This window comes from Acomys russatus, chromosome 10, assembly GCF_903995435.1.
Source record: "Acomys russatus chromosome 10, mAcoRus1.1, whole genome shotgun sequence".
Classification (NCBI taxonomy): domain Eukaryota; kingdom Metazoa; phylum Chordata; class Mammalia; order Rodentia; family Muridae; genus Acomys; species Acomys russatus.
Window position 1 is genome coordinate 74,533,293 of NC_067146.1, and position 19,641 is coordinate 74,552,933.

Below are 19,641 nucleotides of genomic sequence, written 5' to 3' on the forward strand. Positions count from 1 at the left end.
CTCCACAAAAGCTATAAAGCTCAATTAACCTCCCTTTGAACATGAGCTGCCCTGGTAACAGTGTTCTAACGGACAGGGTGTAACAGAAGTGGAACTGTCACTTCTGAGCCTGGTCTCTGAGCACACTGACTCCATCTGCTCTCCTGGGCTCTCTGGGGCAAGTCAAGTGCATGTCATGTGGACACATAGAGCTGCCCTGTGAGGAGCCCCACGTGGCAAGAAGGGAGACCTCCTTCTAGAACCAGCAAAGCACTGAGTCATTTTTTTTTCCCAACAACCTGCTTGGAGGGGCTCCTCCTGGGACAGCCAGCTGACTGCCCGGTCAAGGGGACCTGGGACAGCTAATGTGCCCAAGACATCCAAGTGGTGACCAATGCTTAAAGGGCAAACTCTGAGTGGATGTAGAATTTGAAGGAGACACATGAGAGGGGTCATCTTGGTCTCATACCCTGAGTTACAGGAAAATCTTTTTCTGGTTACACTAACAAAATGCATGTTAGAATCAAGCTAAGGAAAGAAAGGTTTTTGCTTGAAGTTGAAGAAGTGACAGTCTACTATGGTGGGGAAACTGTGGTGGCATCAGCCCAAGCAGCTGTCATATCAGAAAGCAGTAAGTGCTGGTGCTCAGCTTCTTCTTCTTCTTCTTCTTCTTCTTCTTCTTCTTCTTCTTCTTCTTCTTCTTCTTCTTCTTCTTCTTCTTGTTATGTATATGTGATATTGTGCATATATTCATGATCAGATATGTGTAGATACACATGTGTAGAGACCTAGAATAGATGTCCGGCATCTTCCTCAACTACTTTTCACCTTATGGATTGAGATTAAGATGAGGACACTCACTTGAACCTGGAGCTCAGCGGTTCAGTTAGTTTAGCTGGCCAGCCTGCTCCATGATCCTTCCTTCTGTGTCCTACCTGCCTGCCAGGTCCTGGGGACTGAGATGCTGATGCTCATGCGCACGCAGCATGTGTTTTACTCACTGTGCCATCTCCCCAGCCTCCGGCATCTCCTTTTCTTTTTTTTTTTTTATTAATTTATTCTTGTTACATCTCAATGGTTATCCCATCCCTTGTGTCCTCTCATTCTTCCCTCCCTCCCATTTCCCCCTTATTTCCCTCCCCTATGACTGTTCCTGAAGGGGACCTCCTCCCCCTGTATATGCTCATAGGGTATCAAGTCTCTTCTTGGCAACCTGCTGTCCTTCCTCTGAGTGCCACCAGGTCTCCCCCTCCAGGGGACATTGTCAAATGTGAAGCACCAGAGTACGTGAGAAAGTCATATCCCACTCTCCACTCAACTGTGGAGAATGTTCTGACTTGTTTGAAAAAAATTTCAAAACTCTGAAGAAAGAGATTGAAGATGACATGAGAAGATGGAATGATCTTCCTTGCTCATGGATCAGGAGAATTAACATAGTAAAAATGGCCATCCTACCAAAAGCAATCTACAGATTCAATGCAATCCCTATCAAAATACCTACACAATTTTTTAAAGACATTGAAAGTTCAATTCTGAACTTCATATGGAAAAACAAAAAACCCAGAATAGCTAAAACAATCTTGTACAATAAAAGGTGCTCTGGAGGAATCTCCATACCTGATCTCAAACTTTACTCTAAAGCAATAGTAATTAAAACGGCATCTCCTTTTCATTCAGTCTGGGATCCCAGGCCAAGACGTGCCACCACCCATGTTGAAGGCAGGGTTACCCACGGCAACCTAACCCATGACCAGCGAGGTCATGCACAGAGCTTGGTCTCCTAGGTGATTCTAGATGCTGTCAGGCTCACAATATCAACCTTCACAGATCTCGGCTGTAAAGCTGGGAGTGAAAGCTCTAGTCTTAGCTCAGAAAGCAGCACCTTCCCTCTGGGGTTCGCCTTCTGCTTGGCTTCCAAGCCAGGAATGGTGTATTATCTCTCGTGGAACACGCAGTAACTTTCCAACCTGCGTGTTTTGTTGTTGTTTGTTTGTTTGTTTGTTGATTGGTTGGTTGGTTGGTTGAGAATGGGTCTTTTTATATAGCCCTAGCTGTCCTTGAATTCTACGTGTAGGCCAGGACTGGCTCCACCTCACAGAGATTCAGCTGCCTCTGCCTCTTTCTGCTGAGATTAAAGGTACACTGCCACCTGGCTAATGATGGTTTTTGGAAAATGGGGCACAAGGAAGTCCATTTACAGCGAAACAGGGCTAGTTGGAGCAAGCTGTCATGACATCTCATTTTTAAATCATAACAACCAGTATGGGGTGAGGTTAGAATTATACAGAAGGCTTAATGGCAATCTCCTCTCAGAAGGAGGAGGCATGGCTAAGGATAGACCAATTGATTGGGATCAAAGGGCCTCTGGTTCAAGTTCATATTCCTTCTTTAGAAGGTCTTGCTGTGTGTCTGTTTCCTTCCTGGAGCTGAACTGACAAAATTAAGTCCTCCATAGGAGGAAGCTGACTAGAGTTTACGGACCAAACCCTGGGGACATTTTATGCGATTTAGCTTAGTGATGGTAAAAACTAAGCCAGCTTCTTTTTCTGTAGTTCCTACAATAGGGGTTTGTTTTTGACCCCTTGTATCACGTTGGCCGGCTCGCCTCTGCCTGTGCTGTAAGCTCAGTCTTAACTAAAGCTTCATAATCGTAACTGGTGGAGCTGGCTTCCCCATCTTGCACCTATTCCAGTGTCTTACAAACTATGACCTTTTATATCTGTCACATAAACTTTAGAGTTAAGGAGATAACTGTCTCCCAGAAGTTATTCTCTGATCTTCACACATGAGTCATCATATGTGTGCACCAAAACAACCACACACACACACACACACACACACACACACACACACACACATGTTTGTATATATATATATATATATATATTTTTTTTTTTTAAACATTTGTTGGTTTCTCATACCCCAAGCGAAACCTGTCAGTAATTTGGTTGGAATTCAAAGATTCTCTTAAGTTAATTCTGAGAATTGAAGCATTTTATAAATGGAACATAGAGTAGTTTATTTCATCTATCTAGTGTACAGTCTCCCTCGAGGTTTTATATTTTCCCAGGTGGAGGAAATTCTATCAGTGTTTTGGTTAGGTTACTTCTAATGTTTCATATTTTATGCTATAATAATTGTAATTTTGTATAGTTTATATTTTCTATTGTGCCTGAAATATAGAAATACACTTGAGATCTTTTTCCAACTGTTATTTATTACTGTGGTGAAATTTGCAGAACATACAGTCTACCATTTCAACCAAATTTAAATGCACAGTTCAGCACTATCGTTAAAAAGGCATAATGTTGGAGCTGGGGAGAAGTGGTTAAGAGCACTTGCTGCTCTTGCAGAGGACCCAGGCTCAGTTTCCAGCACCCACACACATGTTGGCTCACAAACACTAATAACTCTACAACACCCTCTCTGACCTCTGTGGGCACCAGGCACACACTTGGTATACATACATGCATACAAACACTCAGACACATAAAATAAAAATACATTTAAAAGTAAAAATCTACACTGTGAACTGGAGCACACACATTAAGTAAAAAATAAGGAACAATTTTTGAAAATCCAGCATATTTCATATCTATTCCCACTGTCACCGTATATCTCTTTTCATAATTCATCCTGTAAAACTGAGACATTATAACCAGTTCCTCAGCATTCTCCCGTCCCCTGGTCCCCAGAGCCACTGCTCTTTCTGTCTCATCATGATTTCAATGACTAGTGTCACTTCACATAAATAGAACCATCCATACACTTTGTGTGTGCACTACACTGTGGACCTTTGTTTTTTATTTATTTTTATTATTATTATTATTTTTTTTTTTTTGGTTTTTCAAGACAGGGTCTCTCTGTGTAGCCTTGGCCATCCTGGACTCGCTTTGTAGACCAGGCTGGCCTCGACCTCACAGTGATCCACCTGCCTCTGCCTCCCGAGTGCTGGGATTAAAGGCGTGTGCCACCACGCCCGGCTGACCTTTTTTTTTTTTTTTTTTTTAATTTGGGGAGTGTGTGTGTGTGCGCGCGCGCGCGTGCGCGCGCGCGCGTCAGCCACAGGATACATGTGGAAGCTAGAGGACAGCTCAATGGGAGTCAGCTCTCTCCTTCCTTCCCCCATGTGGGCTCCAGGGATTCGACTCAGGCCTTCCCCCTTGGCAGCAAGGACCTTTAACTACAGAGCCACTTCATTGGCCCAAGCCTAGCTTGTTGTTCTTGTTTTGTTTGTATGGGTTTTTGTTGGTTTGGTTTTGGTTTTGGAAGCAGGATTTCTTTGCATATGTATCCTTGACTGTCCTTGAACTTGCTCTGTAGATAGTTGCTGGCTGTGAACTCACAGAGATCTCACTGCCTCTGCCTCCCAGATGCAGGGAGTAAAGATGTGTACCATCGATGCCCGGCTTTTTTTTTTTTTTTTTTCCTTAATGTGAGTGCAGAGGTTTGAACTCAGTTCCTGGTGCTTACAGACTTTACCAACTGAGCAGTCTTCCTTGCACTCATGTTAGTCTTATGTGTGACTAGATTTCTTTCGCTTAGCTTAATGCCCTTGCTGTGCATTATCTGGATGTTTGTTTGGTTTTGTTTTGAAACTGGGCCTCGCTGTGTAGCCCAGGTTGGCCTAGAACTCCCCATGTAGATCAGGCTGGCCTTGAACTCGAAGAGATCTACCTGCCTCTGCTCCTGAGGGCTGGAATGAAAGGTGTGTGCCACCACGTGTCTTAGTTTCTATTGCTGTGGTGAAACACTGCAATCAATGGCAACTTGAGGAGGGAGGGGTTTGCTTTACTCCTGCTCACAGTTCATCATCAATAGCAGTTAGGGAAGGCTCTCAAACAGGGCAGGAATCTAGAGACAAGAGCTGATACAGAGGCCATCAAGGAGTGCCGCTTACTGGTTTGCTTACAGTGGCAGTGGGGAACATGGCAGCAGGCAAGCAGGTATGATGCTGGAGTGTAGGCTTTGATCTTTCACAAACCTACTTTATTTGGGGTTCTTTAATGACTTCCAACCCACCTACCCTAGATAGGTGAGGAAGGAGGTAAAAGGACAGGAGAAGTAGACCATTTTAGACTCAGTTCCTTGGGACAATTCTACTCTTCGTTGTCAGGATTCCAGAAGACCCATTAAACAACAAACCAGAAATTCAGCAAAAAGCGATCACAGCCGAAGCGGCTAGAATCTGGAACCTCGAAGCGTTCTCTAGAGTGTTTCTCTCTAGGATCATCTGGAAGTGATGAACAGCCAAGTGATGTGAAGTGATGCAAAAAAAAAAAAAAAAAAAAAAAAAAAAAAAAGCCTCTGGTTTGGGGTTCATATATATTGTCTTCCAGAGTCCGTGCCAGGATGTTTATCAGCTGACAAAAACCATGACCTAGCATGAAGCAGTTCTTCTTCTAGAGGATAAACATCACATCCCCTCTCACAAGTCTGTTTCACATCCCACCCTTGGGATCAAACAAAAACATGTTTACATCCACTACACTGGAGCAATAACCAGGAGCTAAGAACTTACATTGTGTGTGTGTGTGTGTGTGTGTGTGTGTGTGAGAGAGAGAGAGAGAGAGAGAGAGAGAGAAAGAGAGAGAGAGATAGATACAGGGTCTCACCTTGTAACTATAGTTGTCCTAGAATTCGCTCCTGGAGGCCACGCTGCCTCGAAATCTGAACTCACAGAAATTCACCTGCCTCTGGCACTGCTGGGATTAAAGACAAGCTAAGAGGTTACTTATTATTCAAAAGTTGAAGGCAAGAAAAGAGACTGGACCTCGTATGAACTTTTGAAACCTTAAAACCTCCCCACCACCAGTGTCACACCTCCTCCAACAAAACCAGCTACATATTCCTTATTCTTCCAAAATAGTTGCACTAACTGTGAACCAAGCAATTAAATGTTTGAGCCTATGGGGGCCGTTCTCATTCACACCACCACCCTCTGTGCCTTCTTACACTTTCTTACATACCTGCACACATGCACACTATATTTTGCTCATGCATTATCGTTGCAGCCCATATTGCTTCTGCATTTCAGCTATTCTAAATAACATCACAGTAAACTTAAGCTGGATATTTTTTGTCCTCCACCTCAGTTGTGCTCTCTTCCCAAGCCCCAAGGCCAAGGGACATTTGAGCTTCAGCGTGGTGTACAGATCAACAAAGAGAAACTTATCTCAGTTGATGTTTTCGTCAGCAGTGTGGGAAAAGAAAGAAAGTTTGCAAGAGCAATGAGACTAAGCCCTGTGTAGGGGAGGTGGTAGTGTGTTATCAAGCCAGGTCCCACCCAGCCCAGGCCATCACAGGGTAGCTGCTCTAAGAATTTCTCCTGTCAAGCAAACATGGCTAGATCAGTCCAGTCTCAGCCTGATCAATCGCTCCCTCTGGTGGACACCTACTTACAGATTCTGTTTCTTCAGCTCTTAACAAATCTCCCCCCTTTCCCGCCCACTATCCTCACTTTTTTTTCTCGAAATACTCCTAGACACTCAAAAGAGTAACCCATACCAATGGGAGGGTAAGGGGGCACCCAGATTTGAACTGGGGACCTCTTGATCTGCAGTCAAATGCTCTACCACTGAGCTATACCCCCTGCTGGCAATAATGTTCTTATTAATCCCCTGTACTTTTAGTTTCTTGTTCTGGTCACACTAGCTACAGATGATAGCTGTTAAATTTCAGTGGATACAAGATAAAAGGAATTTACCAGGCCATGACAGTGGAAATATCAGAGAAGCCAATGAATATCAGGAATTCGACTGCTGTTAGAACTCTGTTTCTCCAGCTTTGGATTCCTACTTTTGTTTGTTTTTTTGACAGGTTCTCACTATATAGCCCAGGTGGGACTTAACTGCTTTCTTCTTGCTGTGTGAGTGCTGGAGTTTGGCATATGCCACTGAACCCAGCTTCGGTTCACTTTCGGTTCCATGAAAGCCAGCTTTCATGTCTCACAGCCATGTCTCCACGTGGTAGAGATAAGCTCCAGTATTTGCAGATCACACATTCACACTTAGGTCTCCAGAGAGAAAGGCTGAGGCTTGTGTCTGACTTTCCTTGGTCTGGTGTGGTTTCTGCTTCTATCCATGATGCCAGATGCAAGCATGGGACAGAAGGGTGGTGTGGAAAGCCTCAGGTTTCAATTACGGTGATAAAACACCATAGCCAAAAGCAGATTAGGGAAGAAAGGATTTATTTTACTTGCATGTCCCAATCTCAGTCCATCATTTGAGGGAAATCAGGGCAAGAAGTCAAGCAGGGCAGGGACAGAAGCATAGTGGCAGGACCTGGAGCAGAGATGCTACGTGCTGCCGTACTCCTGCCTTGCTCAGTTTGCTTTCTTTTACAGCCCAAGGGTGGCCCACAGGCCAGTCTGATGGAAGCAGCTCCGCAACTGAGATCTCTTCTTCCCAAATATATTTTCAAGTTGACAGAAACCGACCAGGACACAGTCCAGGCAAAGTGGTGTTTGTGGTATAGCAGGGACACATCCCCACCCCCCACCCAACAGATTAGTAAGTACCTGAGTCTTCTCTGGGACTCCAGGGAGAAAAGGGGCCACCAGACCTGCCAGTAGTTCAAGCTCCAGAACTACAAGTTCAGAAGCTGAGGTTAGAGTCCAGGTGTTCTGAAGTCCAGGTGTCCTACCCCATCCTGGCTTTCCACTTGCGTGTCCTTGTGGTTTATTCACACTACAGCCCTCTGGTGGTGGAGGAGAAGCTGTGGCAATCAGGCAGTGTTTACGCTTGTGTTCACCATGGGGTAAGATCACTGTTATGGTTTGAATTGCTGCCTAAAGAGATTTGTTGAGGCCAGGTGTGGTAGATTATGCCTGTGTTCCAGCACTTGGAGAATGGAGAGGTCAAGGCCCTCTGGGCTACATGTGACTGTCTCCAAAAACAACAAAACATGTTGAAATTCTAATATCTTGTCTCTGACTGTGCTCTTGTTGGGAAACAGTGCTGGGTAACTGCACTTAATGAAGTCAAGGAGAAGTCAATAGGCCAACTGGTATCCTTGTAAGGGGAGGAGAGGCATAGACACATTCGCAGAAAGGATACCACATGAAGACTCTAGTAGAGTTGGGATTGACAAGAAATTCTAAGGATTGATAGCCAACCCCAGGATTGAGGAAGACGGAGTGGGGAAAGGAACTGAGCCTAGCCTCCACACTTCTACTCTCAAGAAATGGGAGATTAAACTTTTACTGTTGAGGTACCATAACTTGTGGTACTTTGCTCCGGCAAACTTAGGAGACTTGGCCCCAGGTTGGGGTTCCCCAGACAGAACCTTGGCCTTTACTGAGAACAGTGAGGTAGCCCTGGTGCCTGCAGGATGGCATGTGTCATCTTCTCCAGCTTCACAGGCCTACTCAGATGTGCAGGGCCCTGGGGGGGGGGCACCTTGTCTGGCCAGAAAATAGTTTTCCCTGGAGCTGTACTCCCAAAATAGGAGAAAGGCTAAGTAAGAGGCACTAAGGAAAGATTTCAACTCATATCGGAGGAAACCAAGTGACACCAACAGCATGTGATGCTATAAGATGCCCTGGCAGGCAAGAGGGCTCAAGCACACTGCAAAACCTAATCCTCCTATCTGAAGGCAGGAGTGTGGACCAGGCACCCCGAGGCCCTTTCCTACCAGCCCACTTGCAGAAAGAGCCTACTGTCACATTGGTAGTCATCAGTCATTTAACCAACAAACGTTCCGTGATGCCTACTGTGTGCCCCATTCCCATCTACACAGTTCCTGGTATCAGAAGCTAACAGACATGGTGGTTTGCCTGACATGCATCAGAAGCAACAGTGGTTTTGAGTGAGACGTAATGGGGAACACAGAAGAGGGAATGCTCTTTAGCCACGAGCATGACTGTAGACCAGGCTGTGCTCTTACGCTTTGAAAACCTTGGCAAGAGAAAACAAGAAATCCCTAGGGACAATGTCAGCCCCCCCCCCCCCCGCCCGACTGTCAGGGGGGAAAGAGTAACGTATGTATGTATGGAAAAATCTTGAAAGACATGTAATAACCCAGCACGATTGATTTGCTTACAGGGGTGAACCAGAGCTAGAAGGGGTTTCTTCTTCTTCTTCTTCCTCTTCTTCAAGATTGATTTATTTATTATGTATATAATGTTCTGCTCACCAGAAGAGGGCACCAGATCTCATTATAGATGGTTGTGAGCCACCATGTGGTTGCTGGGAATTGAACTCAGGACCTTTGGAAGAACAGTTAGTGCTCTTAACCTCTGAGCTATCTCTCCAGCCCTCTTCTTCTTCCTCTTCCGCCTCTTCCTCATCTTCTTCTTCCTCCTCTTCCTCCTCCTCCTAAAACAGGATCTCTCTACAAAGTCCTGCCTCTCTTGGAACTCACTATGTAGACCAGCCTGACCTCAAACTCACAGAGCTCCTCCTGCTTCTGGCCCCTCAGCGCTGAGATTAAAGAGGTGTGCCACCATGCCTTGCTTCCTTATATATTCTTGTACCATTTTAATATATGTTTATATATACACATATGTATATTAACCACATATATTTCTTATAAATTTTTAAGTCTATTATTTTCACATGGGAGGCAAAGGCAAAGCAGTCTATGAGTTCAAGGCCAGCATGGTCCACAGAGTGAGGTCCAGGAAAGCCAAGGCTGCCTGTAGTGACACATACATGGGAGGCCAACAGAGGAGGATCAGTTGTGTCTAGGAGTTCAAAGTAATCCTGGAGCGAACACACACACACACATATTATTAAAGCACATGTGTACGTGTGAGTATGGGGGGGGGGCCTGCATGCCATGGCACATGTGCAGAGGTCAGAGAACAACTCTGTGGAGTCAGTTCTCACCATCCACCTTTATGTGGATTTCAGGGTTCCAACTCAAGTCACCAGGCTAGCATTGTAGGGTGGCGACTGCCTTTACTCACTGAGTTTTTGCTATAGCCAAAACACTTATGTTTTAAAGATAGGACTAAGATAGTTTCCAAACCCAGTTGCTTGTGAGTTGTTGTAAAATACAGGTAAAGGAGATTCGGGAGCTATGGAGGTAGCTCAGTAGCAATATACCTAAGGCCCTAGGTTTGATCCCCGGCACTGAAAAAAAGTTTATTGGTGCTGGTACTCTAGCTCGGTGGTAGTCAACCTGCCTTTCATGTGTGGGACCTAGGGTTTGATCCTGAACACCAAGAGGGGAAAAAAGGGGATTCATACTCACAATTTCTGGGAACAATGAGTTAAGTTTGTGGACATACTGTTTCTAATACTAGTGTAGCCCATGGTTATTTACAGAATGCCCCACCAGACCAGGAAAGAGAAGGGCATTGCATAATCGCTCCCATCCCTCCCGCCCTTCTTTTGAGGACCACCACCATGTCTTCTTGTCTCTGGGATCACAGGTGTGTCTCATTGCTGGTATAATCTTCTTTTTATTTTTTTATTTATAATCTTCCTTTTTGATCTGGATTTTTTTCCTCCCAAAAAGTATCACTAATCTTGTTATTTATAGTTAAGTGGGGTTTTTTTCTTTTTGTTCTTTGGGTTGTTTGTTTTGATCCCTTCCTAAAGTGCATCTAACAGGACATTATGTATAGTACTGGGTCTACACATAATGTAGACAGGGTCTGACTATTGTGGAATTCTATGTACCGGCCAGGCTGGCCTCTGCCTCCTGAGTGCTGGGATTAAAGGAGTGTGCCACCACCTGCTACTTGTATTTCCATTTTGATTGTACCTCAGTGAAATTGTTCCAATTCATTTGATTGCATGTTGGGAGAATGAGCAGTAATTATATATAAATATCAAGACCCTTCTTTTTTGTTTTTTTGTTTTTAAGTCAGGGTTTCTCTGTGTAGCTCTTGCTGTCCTGAACTCAATCTGTAGACCAGGATGGCCCAAACTCAGGAGCACACTTGTCTATGCCTTCTGAATGCTGGGAATAAAAGTGTGCAACATTAGCTTTAAGATCCTTTTTGGTTTTTTAGTTTTTAGTTTTGTTTTTCTGAGACAGGGTTCTTTTGTGTAGCTATGGCTGTCCTGGACTCACTTTATAGACCCAGTTGGCCTCGAACTCACACAGATCCACCTGCCTCTGCCTCCCCAAGTGCTGGGATTACAGGTTGCATCATCATGCCCGGCTCTTTAAGATCCATTTTTAAAGAATGCTTTTATGTGTATGGTGTTTGTCTGCATGTGTGCCTATCACTAGTGTGCCTGGTACCTGTAGAGGCCAACAATACCATCAGAGCCCCCTGGAACTGCAGGCTGGAGTCACAGAAAAGAGCAGCTATGTGGGTGCTGAGAATCAAATCCAGGTCCATCTGGAAGAGCTTTAAATCACTGAGCCATCTCTCTAGTCCCTGTCATGACTCAGCCATTTCTGAGCAACAAGGTTTAGAAGAAATGGCTCTGTCTGTGATGACCTAAAACATATTATTAAATTCAGTTTCACTGCCTCTAAGTGCTGACATTATCTCAAAGCACTGGGACATTGTTCTGTTAATTGTATTTCTTACAAAAATTTGACAGGTAACAGGTACTCAGCTTAAAAGGGGCATTAAAACAGTATATAGAAAATCCTGCTTTGTATAATGGCTTTTCAAGCCTCACATTAACCAACTAAACCAACTAGATGACCACAGTGGGGTGAAACTTATAAAATAACTAGAAGAAAGTAGATGAGTTAAAATAACTTGAGAATGCTGGATGGGGTGGTATATGCCTTTAATCCCTGCAGAGGCAAGTGGATCTCTGTGAGTTTGAGGCCAGCTTTCTTTTGAAGTACTTTTCCCGTTTATAATCATCCCACACCTTGGCTTTGGCAGCTTCCACACTTTTTTGAGGCAGGGTGTTATTGTGCAGCTCTGGCTGGCCTAGAACTTAATATGTTGACCAGGTTGGCCTCGAACTCACAGAGATCTGCCTACTTCAGCTTGTGCTGGAATTAAAGGCGAGTGCTACCATACTCCTGCTTTTACAACACTTACAGAAGCCATCTAATGGAGGGATTCTTTTTTTCATTTAAGAAAATTATTAATTTATTCAGATTACAATTCAATTGCTAATCAATCACTTGTATCCTCCCATTCCTCCCTCCCTCCTGCTTTCACCCTATTCTCCTCCCCAAGGTCTATGACTGAGGGGGACCTCCTCCCCCACTATATGGTCATAGGCTATCAAGTCTCATCTTGGTCTCCTGCTTGTTCTTTGAGTGCCACCAGGCCTCCCCACCAAGGGCAGGTGGTCAAATATGGAGCACCAGAGTTCATGTCAGAGTCAGTCCCCGCTCTCCACATAACTGTGGAGAATGTCCTGTCCATTGGGTAGATCAGAGTAGGGGGTTGATGTTTACTATTGTATTGTCCTTGGTTAGTTAGTGAGGGATTTATCTTAGACTGCAGTATAGTATTGTGTGGTCCCTCACGCTGAGGAGGGCATGACAACTAGGATGGCCTTTGTCTGAGGTAGTGAGAGATGGCTGCACAAGAAAAGGCTTTTCATTTCATCAACAGCTCCATGGCTTCAGCCACAAGACCCTTCCTTTACATAAATGAGCCCCAGAGCTCAACATCTTGGTTTGCTTCACTTTAACTCCAGCACCCTCTGCACAGGACTGGACTTTCTTCCTGCCACTTCTACTTCCGGTTTCCAAACATTCCATTCCTGTTACATAACACCTTTTTCTTTTCTGAGATGGTATATGTAACCCAGGCTGGCCTTGAATTCCTTATGTAGCCAAGGATGACCTTGAACTGATCATTCTGGGGTCGTGGGTGTACACCATTGTGTCCAGTTTATATCGTACTGGGGATCTCACACACAGCTTCATGCATGCTAGGCAAACATTCTAGCAGGCTCTATTTCCAGCCATCATGGTTTTATCCCAAGACACTTGCTCATTCCTTGAGATTATAGAAGCCAATGTAGAAGCACAGGCCAGGCTCAGGACATCCTCACCCTGATGGTGTTTGAGAAATGATTGCTTCCTTGATAGAAGTCCTTGTCCATCTAGTGTGAAACAACAGCTGAGGGATTGGAGTTTACTGGAGAATTAGTTCACTAAGGAGCACTTTCCACACTATGGGAGTTTTGAAATGTCACTGGAGTCTGCTATGATAGTCCATGCCCTGAGTGTGTGTGTTAGGTAAAGAGCTTAAATCTGGTACAGAGTTAATAGCGAGGGAAAGGAATACAGGTTGCCACCGGTGCCTGTGGAGGTGGAGACATTTGCTGGTCAGGATCTACCCAGGAAAGCCTGACCCTTTTGCTCAATTCGTAAACATGTCTACAGCTGGATGCACTTACCATCCTGATTGGCAGGAGACATATGGACAGGGCTACAACTTTTCCTTGCTTAGAGAAGTAGAAAACAAAGGTATGTCTAACAATCAATGGACCTTAGGATTAATAAAAGTTAATGTATAAACATCACAAATGGGAAATAATGAATTGTGGTGCCTCCTTATGGAAGCATACTCACCACAATTCCACTGACCGCGCTTTCTTAAAATGTTATACTTATGTCCATGTGTCCATGTAGCAGGTGTTTATACGTGTCCACTGAGGCCAAAAGAGGGCTAGAGTTACAGGCAGTTGGGCTTTTGATGGCCTAGACAATGCTCTTCAGGTAAGACTAGCCTGCCTTGCCCCAAGCCTGCCTCCATGGTGCTTCTCCAAAATTGCTCTTTCAGAACCTCAACACAGACACACAGCTGAAAATAATTTGCCACTATCACCCAAATCTGGAGCCACATAATGTTACTACATCACAAACCATAACCAACTTTGGCAGGGTCAACAGGGCAAAAGGGGGGGTTTACAGTTCTTCATAAATGCCTTTATTTACAGGTTTTTAAGGTAAACATGATAAATCTCAGACCTGTGGAGACAATCCTGGAACTTTGGTTTCTTTAAAAAAAAAAAATAGAGAAATAGCTGGGTGGTAGTGGTGCATGCCTTGAATCCTAGCATTCTAATGGCAGAAGCAGGCAGATCTCTGAGTTGGAGGACAGCCTTGTCTATAGAGTTCCAGGAGAGCCAAGGATACAACAGAGACACTCTGTCTCAAAAAACAAACAAACAAAAACCACCCCCATGCACATCCAGAAATGTTTTCATTTTAATCCCAGATGTGGGGACATGCGGCTGCTTCCAACTGTCTGCAGTGGCTAGGATTTGCCTTGTGCTCTAGCACAGGTGGGGGTTTACCAGCTGCAGATAGTTTCATTTGGAATTAAGGAACTTTTCAGAGGATATATAAATGCTAGGGCCTCAGGAAGCGGGATCAGTGGTTGTTGGTCATCTGGCAGGGGTTTGTGGTTTGTTAGTAGCTGTGGTCAAAGAAGAAACAAACAAACTTAGGGATTGTCTTAATTCCCTTCTCTCTATCCTTTTTCTCTCCTATTTAGTGTTAGGGGTGAAACTGGAGGAAATAAAGGGTGGGGAAAAGAAGAACGCACAAAGTAGCTTTTCCAAAAGTTGTACAGCCTATGCCTGCTGATGGTGTGGGGTAAGATTATGGTGAAATAGGATGGTGTCTTATAGAAGATAGACCTAAGGCGGTTTAAAGAGGTTATGATTTCATATGTAATGCACTCGCCTTATGTGAAACAAATTATACACAACTGGGCTACTCAAAAAAATCAAATTATTCCAAAGACTGGAAGGGATTGGTAACAGCTGTATTAAGGCTGGTCCACAGTAGCAATGGTTAACATGGGGGAACGTAGACACTGTGAATGTTGAACAGCAAAATAGAGGGGAACTGTAATGCAAGTTTTGGTTTCTTTGTAAACTCAGCTATGTTAAATGTTTTTATGAGTACACTGTCTTCATGCACACCAGAAGAGGGCATCAGATCCTATAACAGATGGTTGTGAGCCACCATGTGGTTGCTGGGAATTGAACTCAGGACCTCTGGAAGAGCAGCCAGTGTTCTTAACCACTGAGCCATCTCTCCAGCCCATGTTTTTGTTTTAATCCCAAGATTTAAAAAAATCCCAATGTTAGTCTGGGCTTTAGTATGTTCACAGCTGATAACTGCCTCCTGGGGGGCATGGTCTGTGCCAGCTGGTAACAGCCTGCTTAGTGATGCATGACAAGGGGTGTGGTCAAGGACTCTAAGGGAGATAAGTAGGAGAACCTGGAGAGAGAACTTGTTGGGTGCAGCAGTTTGGAGAGACCAGAGATGGACAGTGTGATGGCTTGGAGCTAGATGGTGAAAAATGTTTCAACATGGCAGCTTGGAAGAGAATGTTTGCTGTTTATAGATTGGTATTGCCCCCATCCTAAACCCAATTGACCCTAAACAGCCAGGAGAAGTAAAGGGGTCTCTGCCCCCTCTCTCCACTAATATTCTTTCTCTTACCCAAGGTTAAGATGGAAAGGGGGTAGAGGCTTCAATACTCCAAATAAAATAGTTTAAAAAAAAAAAAAGCAGTATTCTGCTATAGAACAGATTCAACTTGATGACACTACAATAGAATAATGTCACTTAGTGGCTGTAAGAGCTTGGGACAAAGTTGAGGAGCACGGGGGAAAGTCCACTTAGTTTAAAAAGATTAATCAAGGCTCTGGAGAAGCCTCCATTGATTTTTGACAAAGGTTGATCTTAGCAGTGAACAAAGCTTTATCAGACCCCAACCAAGGCCTTGGCATTTGAAAATACAAATACTGAATATAAAAAAATTATTAAAGCTGTGAGCAGCACCTATAGAGGAATGGATAAGCGATAGGACCAGTATTAGTTCTAACATGTACCATGCTAATATAAGAGGCCAAGCTATTGCTAGAGGTCTGTGGTATCATAATGCCTGGGGTTTCTTTCTTTTTTTCCCCCTGGGGCTTCAATTTAAGCAAATATAGTCATTTGCAAAGAGACTGTGACCAAGCCGCCAAAGGTCTCAGCTCTCAAAATGCCCAGTGATTTAATTGTGGGAAATATGGTCATGCAACAAAATTCTGAACAAGGTATCACTAGAGGTGATGGCTTTTCTAAATATAAACCAGAAAGGAGGCCTGGGTTTCCAGGTATGTGGAGATGATGCAGCAAGGGCTGCCACTGGATGAATGATTGTAGGTCCAAAAGATATTTATGGTAACTTCTTACTATCGGGAAATGGCCTTGAGAGCCTGGCTTGCCCCCGACCCCTGAAAAATTGAGATGTTTCGGGCAAGGAGTAACATGCAGGCTGAAAAACTTTCACTTGGCATTGGAGACTTAATGCATACTACTCTAGGCCTGGTCAGAGGTAAACATCTTACTCTATCCCCAAAAACTCATTATAAAATAACTACTGGAGTTTATGGGTTTTTTGTTCTCAGGGACAGTAGGGACTATCTTGGGAAGGAGTGGCTTGATGCCCCAAGGATTCATTGTGCATCCGGAAATTAGAGATGCAGATTTCAAAGGGAAAGTTAAAATTATGGCCTCTGTAAAAAGAGATGCAATTTAACACAGGTAATAGGCTTGCTCTGATTCTAGTGATTCCTACATCAAAGGCAAAGCCGGTCCAGTAGGAAAAAGAGGAGTTTTGAAGCATTGAAGATGTGTGTTCTGGCAAACAGATATGATCAGGGACCAAAACTAAAATTGCAATACTGAAATAGGTTTGATGGATACAGAAGCTGATGTAACTATCACTTCACAAAAATCTTGGAATTCAGAATGGCCTCTTCAAAAGATTTATACCCAGTTTCTAGAAACTCAAAAGTTATCTCAGATAAAACAAAATGTACAACGGGTTAAATGTGTGGGACCATAAGGTCAAATGAGTTAAGACCTTTTGTAGCTGATATACCCATAAATTTATAAGGAAGGTGTCTTTTACAACAGTGGGGTACTCAGATCAGTATTCCTTGCAGTCCCAGAGACTGCCCGTGATGAAATGAGGGGTGAAATGGTAGATGCTCCTGGGGAAGGTATTGATAAAAGTCATCAAATACAATCCCAGGCTGTGTTAGTTGTCCAGACACAGGACATAACACAGGGGTTAAGTCTCCAAATTTATAAAGGGGGGGGACACACACTTCTGAAATACCAATGGCCCTACCCTTAAAACAGTTGACTGAGAAGCCTGTCTGAGTAGATCAATGGCCCTTAACTAAGGAAAAATTACAGGCACCTGAGCAGCTGGGACAAGAGTAGCCGGAGGCCCAGCATATAGGTCTACCAGCCCGTGCAATTCCCCTGTATTTGGTATAAAAAAGAAATCGGGAAAATGGAGACTGTTAACAGATTTAAGAGGCGTGAACAGAGAAATTCAACCAATGGGTCCATTGCCGCCTGGAATTTCTTTACCTTCTTTATTACCTAAGTCAAGGCTATGATAGTAATTGATTTAAAAGATTGCTTTTTTACTATCCCCTTGCCTGAGCAGGACAGTGTAGAGGAATTCTAATCCAGCAATATGGCTACTCTGGCTGGAATATAGACACTCCTTTAATTCCAGGAAATTGAGGCAAGCAGATCTCTAAATTCAAGGCTAGACTGGCATAAAGTTTCAGGTAAAGAAAAGCTTCGGTCCAGACACGGTGGCACACGTTTTTAATCCCAGCATTTAGGAGACAGAGGCATGCAGATCTTTCAGTTCTTTTCAGGCAGTTCGGTTGCCTGAGTGAGTTGAGAGAAGCAGTGAAATATAGTTGAGTTCCTGACTGTTCAGTTCATAGAATTCAGAGGCAGTTTTACCAGGAGAGTTTTGCGAGATAAGTTGAAGAGAGAACAAGCTAGACAAGGTGAAGACAAAATCAGCCAGAGAATAAGGAGGAGCCAGGAGATTAGAACATATTGCCAAAGTTAGTAAGGGCCAACCAGAGCAATCAGTCAGAGGCTGAGGGAAGCCAATTTGAACCAGTCAGTTTGGAGAGGAGTTTTGAGCTAGACAGCTGAGTTGAACCAGCAGCCAGAGTTCAGAAAGAGCTAAAAAGGTGAGCTTGTTCAGCAGTAAGTCTCAGAGGCTGAAAACATTCTAGGCCTGGATTAGACTGTATGGAGACTAGAAGCTTCCAGGACTAGGCATAAATTAGCAGATGGAGGTAGTAAGGCTTTCAGACGATAATTACATCAAGAGAATTAAAGTTACTTTTACAGGATAGGAAAGGTTTGCTTCAACAGTATCCATTTATAAAAATGCCCAAACTGTAATAGATATCAGTGGGAAGTTCTTCCACAGGAAATGTTAAACAGTCCAACTGTATGTCAATATTTTGCAAAACTACTAGATATAATTCATAGAGAATATCCTCAATCCATCCATTATTTATCATTACATAGATTTTATTTTTGTTTTTCGAGACAGGGTCTTTCTGTGTAGCCCTAGCTGTCCTGGACTCACTTTGTAGACCAGGCTGGCCTCGAACTCACAGCGATCCACCAGCCTCTGCCTCCCGAGTGCTGGGATTAATGGCGTGCTCTACCATGCCCGGCACATGGATGATATTTTGCTGTCTGACTCTGACATAGATACTTTACAGAAAATGTTTAAGGAAACAAAGAATTCTGCCATGCTGAATTTTATAGACTGCTTCTGAAAAACTAAAGAGGAAATTCTATTCAATATTTGGGTTATAAAATAACTCAACAAAAAATTCAAGCACAAAAGGTACAGCTCAGAAGAAATGAGTTGCAAACTCTCAGTGACTTTCAAAAATTAATGGGAGATATTAGTTGGCTACAGCCAATCACTGGATTAACTACTGATGAGTTAATTTGTTTCAAATGTTACAAGGAGATTTGGACTTAAACAATCCAAGATAGCTAAGTGTTGAAGCAGAGAGAGATAACCCTGGTAGAACAGAGACTGTACGACACATATGTGGATTGCATAGATACCAAACTTGATTGTAACTTGGTTATTTTTGCCTTTAACTCATTCTCCTACTGGGCTCATTATGCAAAGGGAAGATAGTATTATGGAATGGATTTTCTTAGCACACAAAGTGAAAAAGACTTACATAGATAAACTTTCTGACTTAATCACAAAAGGTAGAATAAGACTACGTTAATTGTCAGGGACAGACCTGGTAGAAACTGTAGTACCTTAAACTAATGCTGAGATTATGTCATTATGGATAATCAATAATGATTGGCAAAAATCTTGTAGCAACTATTTGATAAAAGCAAGTGTCTTCAGTTTATAAAAAGAATTAACTGGATTCTCCCAAGTATTGTAAAAGGAATGCTAATTTCTGAAGCAGCTACATTCTATACTGATACAAGTAAGTTTGGAATGGCTAGCTGTGAGACAGACAAAATAAGCAAAGTGATCCAAAGTCCAAATATTTCAGTTCAAAAATCAGAGTTGCATGTAATCTTTATGGTATTATTAGGTTTTCCTGAATCTCTTAATATAAATACTGACTCAATATGTACAAAGAGTTGTTTTGCATATAGAAACTGCCTAATTTGTTCTGGATAATTCAGAATTAACCTTGTTACTTATACAGCTGCAACAGGCAATCAGAAATCAAAACTATCATATATATATAGATAGATCTGTAGATCTATCTATATGTATATTCAGTCTCATACAGGCTTACCAGGTCCATTGGCACAAGGAGATGAAAAACTTGACCAATTATCAATAGGAAATCTGTCAGAAACCTCAAAATTTCATGGAAAACACCATGTTAACAGTGATGGTTTAAGCCGGGCATGGTGGCGCATGCCTTTAGCCCAGCACTC

General features: G+C 43.3%; 1 non-coding gene across 1 annotated transcript; it reads right to left on the reverse strand.

The window, feature by feature from the left end:
- Window positions 1-6,499: 6,499 nt before the first annotated feature.
- On the reverse strand, window positions 6,500-6,571 carry Trnac-gca (transfer RNA cysteine (anticodon GCA)). Its single transcript has one exon. It is a non-coding gene; the product is annotated as a tRNA-Cys (tRNA).
- Between the last annotated feature and the right edge of the window lie 13,070 nt (window positions 6,572-19,641).